Here is a 4,994-nt window from a genome sequence, read left to right as displayed (position 1 = left end):
ATGCTTTGTAAAAAAAAAAAAAAAGCTTTTAGTCATGCCCTTATATCCTTACTTCTCTCTGCACAACCAAAGTTGGAATTCATAGAAGCCTTTAAGCTCCAAGAGTAGTATCAAAGTAAGGGAGAGCGTGGGAAACCTAGGGCGTAAAGTTAGAGTGAAGATTGTGCTTCGAGGGTGAGTTTTCTTTGGTTTTTCTCAATAGAAAATGCTTTAAGACCATGGATTTTTACACATATGTGTGCTATATTATGTGAGGATATGTTTTATGATTTTGGATGATTATTTTGGTAGAGTTTATTGGGTGAAAAACCGTGCATGAGGTAAGGCAGCGAATCTGCCATAAGCACACTGCTCCGGCAGTGTATTGCAAGGCGATGCCAGCCATCCAAACGGTTCCCAAAAATTCCCAAATTAATTGTGTATCGTGTTTAATATGTTTTCTATACTATGGTAAAATTTAAGAATATTTAGAGCTCTCATGTTTTATTTATGAAATTTTAAACATCACTGCCCATCTGGAATATATTTTTGGTAAACCATCTTTGGGAGGCCATAAGTGAAGTTTAAATCGGTGAACATCTTTGAAACTTGATTATGTCACTCTAGACTCCCGTATCTTTCTTTTGGAATCGGCCTCACCATTTTTGAGTAAGGAAAACAACCGGTATAAATTTTTGAAATCTAGTTCTTATTCCTTGAGCCATCCAGTAGGTTTAACAAACCTACGACTTTGAGGTCTCAAAGGCCGACTTAAATCTTTGATTCTCAAGCCTATCTTTCTACTGAATATTCACTGACATGTTGGGAACTTACTTGTTCAGTTTTAGAATTTTTGGTGAAGCCTAAAGTGGTTTTTCTGATTTATGTTTTGAATCTGCCAAACTTGAACTCTTTTTGTGCACTGAACTTTAGACAGTCATATCTTCTAAACCATGAATTGTCTTGGAGTAAATCCAACTGGAGAGTGTTATGATCTCTCCCTAGTTTCCGAATTGACCCTTGGGGTTCCCAGTGGAGTTTTGTAAAGGGAGATATGAATTTTTAAAGAAAGCCCACTGACTTGGTTGTAATCTGGAAATCTGAAATTTTTATATTTTTGTTTGTTAAATACCCATCTTTGAGAGGGCATATCTTGCTCGTTTGAACTGTTTTTCATTCGATTCAAATTGGAGAATGATCCTTGAAATGTCTAGTTTCCAGAATGTCTTTTGGAGCCTTATTTGGAAATTCGAGGTAGATTTGGTGTCTGTTGCAAAACAACCCCTTAAGTGCTCAAGTTGTTGAATTATTTTCTATGTATCAAAGTTTATTTTAAAGGATGTTTCATGAAAGATTTAGTATATGTGCGTAACGAGTTTGGGGCTTTGATTTTTTTTTTATCTCATTTGGGATTTTATTTTTAATTCAAAGTGGACTGCCTTATTAAATAAATTGGGCTGCATTTTTACTAAAAAAATGACTTGGTTTAAATTTACTAATTAGACTCTGATAAAGTTTAATTATTTATTTCTTTAAAGAATGATTTCATATTAATATTAATTATTATTATGTGCATATTTTAAGTAATTACTTATTATATGCTAAGCATGACATGAAATTGCATTATATTTTGCAATAAAAGTATTTATGATTTAATTGGTTTTAATTATAATTCCAATTATTAAAGAAAATCGAGTAAGGATATTGTTGGTGTCCTTAACTCAAGAAGTTTAGTTTTCAATCTTTATTATTAAATTTTGAAACCCGGCGTGATGAATCATAGAATGTTAAGCATTTTTCCCCAAGATATTAAGTTAGCTTCACGAGACCTATTAAGAATAGAATTTCTTGTAGGCTTTGTGATGACCAGGAGGATTAGCGCTACTTTTCCCAAGACAGGTTTTTATGTGTATGATCTTCAGGCTTTGCCTAACCAGGTGGGCTTACTTTCCAAATGTACAAAGTATGATTGAGTTATTAAGCTCTAAATGTTTCAATGAAATGCAAATTGTTTATTTAATGTAATGAAAACTGTTTATCCAATAAAATATTTTGTGCACTCTGCTCTGTTTAAGGCTCGCATAAGTTAATCGATCGAGGTTCTCTTATGACCTAACACGTTGTTTGAGAATTGTGTACACCTATTAGCTGACTCGGTGGGTTGATCTCCATTCGGGCACTAATCATGTATGAGGCGTTATAAGGGTGCTCGACGGGATGTGTTCCGGAGCATTGGGTCCCAAATGGGAACTTGACTGGGTTACGCCCTCAGTTCAAGTAAAGCGGGAGATATGGATCCGTCGGTGGCTAAAAGGTCCGGGATCACAGCGAGTAACGGAAAGGGAGTGTGACATGTGCGCACAAATGAAAAATGTTTTAACATGCTTAGAAGTTATTTCATTTTAAAACCTTCTAAGTCATGTCAAGTATAATTGGATAAACTGCTCTTACGAAAATATGAAATGTTTATGAAAATGCATGCCCACTAAGTACATTAGTACTTAGCCCAAAAATACTTTCAAATGTTTTCAGGTTGGCTGGCTGGTGCTGACGGGACGGAGCTGAGGCTAGAGATAAATTCCTATGTTAGACTTCCGCTGTAGCAATTACTCTTATACATCTTTTGTTTTCTCAACTTAAGATGACTTCATTTGAGCTTCAATTTAAAATTTATAGTTTTATGTTAATGAACGTCGGTTGTCAGAAGCATGAAACAAAACTTGTGATCCAAAGGGGCATAGCCCGACTCTTTATTTTATTATTCGGGTTTTAACAAGGTTGTTCCTTGTTTATTTATATGAATTAGTTGCACCTCGATTATATTTATTCATTCAAGAATTGGGGTGTGACAACAACTTCGAATAAAACCCGAAGTTCAGCTATCGTCAGTTCTCCATTCTTGTTTTAAATCGTCGAATATATATATATATATATATATATATATATATATATATATATATATATATATATGAAGAGGTTCTAATAAAAACCTCTGTTAAAATGAGAACTAGGAACCTAATCTTGACCTTTTAAATATTAGATCTAATGGTTAGGATTTAGTCAACAAAAGAAGTTGTGCATCTATTATATTTTACTGTGCACTTAAAAAATATGCAATTTATGCAATTAAAACCAACAATGCAAAATACTCAAGCAAATCGAAATTGTGCATCTATGCAATTGAAACTGTGCATCTATGCAATCGAAATTGTGCATTTGTAGTTTAATCTCAGCCCTATATTTTATTTAAATCAATGGCTTTAAATTGGTTCCTAGTTTTCATCTTAAGAGGGGTTTTTATATTAACCCTACCCATATGGAATGGCTACAGTAAAAACAGCTCTTAAAATAAAAACTACAAACCAGCAAAAATGTATGATGAAATTGCGATTATTATATAAAGGAAAGAAAAAAGATAAGCAAACCCTTGAGAGCACAGAGGAGCAAACTAAGGGCCGGGCCTCATTAAAACCTTATCAAAGTAAACCCGGAGGGGAGAAACCTTTGATAAGGAAAAAGAGTGCCCGTGAAAACAACAAAGAAGAGGAAGGCCGGAGAACGGGAAGGGCACTTCAGAGACGCCGGCCTAACCATTGTCTCTAAGCACCCCGGTTTCTCACACGCCCAAACAAAAACCAGCAAAAATGTATGAATTTTATGTAGAACACGTATGAATTCACTGTATAAAGGTATGAATTGCGAAAAATAATTTTTTTTGCTACCTATGGGATTCGAACTCAGGACCATGAATTCATCCAACAAGGTGATGAATCAATCATAGATCTTGATGATCTAAGGGTTGAAAATGGTTCCTATTTTATACAATAAAATATGTTTTTATTATAGCCCTCCCCTATATATATATATATATATATATATATATATATATATATATATATATATAGGGTCAAGTTAAACAGAGAATTATTATATATTTCATTTTGAATAAGTCTATACATTTTACGAACAGATCAACATAACTAACGAACAGACGTATTTAGTGAAAAAAGAGAAAAACTCGCCACCAGCAGGATTCGAACCCGGGGCAAATTGTTGTTCATGCGGTACATTGATTTGTTCGTAAAAATTATAGATCTGTTCGTTTTTATTTCACGAATTCTCTATTCTCTAAATATTTAGCATTCTCTGTTTAACTTTTCTCTATATATATATATATATATGTGTGTGTGTGTGTGTGTGTGTGTAGTGTTGAGATCTAGTATAATCTCTTCCTTAGGTAGTATATAGATCCAAATCTAGACCACGCATTTTGTACACGTGGACACGTGACAAAGTCCTTACAAGTCAATAAACAAAGAGGGGTATTTATTATCCCATATATATGGAAAGGTTAGGCTACAAACCCTTTTTTAAAATACAATTTACGAACCCATGAATTCTATGTTAAATATTTATGAATTTGTTGTGAAAATGTATGAATCCAAATATTATAATTTCGCTTCCAATAGAATTTGAACCCATAATCATGAATTTATTTAACAAAGTAATGAATTCACAGAAAATTTTCATTATCAAAGAGTTGTAAATGGTTCTTAATTGAACTTTTATGTTATCTCATCTCTATGTATATATTATTTCATTTGAGTTATGTATAATACTCCCTCCGTCCCTAAAATAACTTCCTCTTTTTCCATTTTGGGACGTCCCCCAAATAACTTCCTCTTTCTTTCTTTCCATTTTTGGAAACCTACCCCACCACTAATAATACTTTATTTATTCTTACTTTTCACTTTTCACCACTCCCAATACTAATTATAACACTTTTCACAACTTCCAATAATAATTATATCATTTTTTCTCCACTATCAATACACTTTACAACTTTGTATTAAAACCCGTGCCGTCCCCAAAGAGGAAGCCATTTCAGGGACGGAGGGAGTAGTGTTTTCAGGATGTAATGGTTCAAATGCTAACTTGTTTTGTGTTTAAATTATCTCAACAATATTTTCAGGGGTTAAGTACTAATTCTCCCTCTACCCCCCCCCCCCTCCCTT

General features: G+C 33.6%; 1 long non-coding RNA gene across 1 annotated transcript; it reads left to right on the top strand.

Moving 5' to 3' along the window:
• Positions 1–2,775, top strand: LOC131003664 (uncharacterized). Its single transcript, XR_009094760.1, has 3 exons — positions 1–174; positions 1,834–1,916; positions 2,512–2,775. It is a non-coding gene; the product is annotated as an uncharacterized LOC131003664 (long non-coding RNA).
• Positions 2,776–4,994: the final 2,219 nt, after the last annotated feature.

Source organism: Salvia miltiorrhiza, unplaced genomic scaffold, assembly GCF_028751815.1.
Source record: "Salvia miltiorrhiza cultivar Shanhuang (shh) unplaced genomic scaffold, IMPLAD_Smil_shh original_scaffold_252, whole genome shotgun sequence".
NCBI lineage: Eukaryota > Viridiplantae > Streptophyta > Magnoliopsida > Lamiales > Lamiaceae > Salvia > Salvia miltiorrhiza.
The sequence above is the reverse complement of the archived record's forward strand: the minus strand, read 5'-3'. Positions and strand labels throughout refer to the sequence as shown.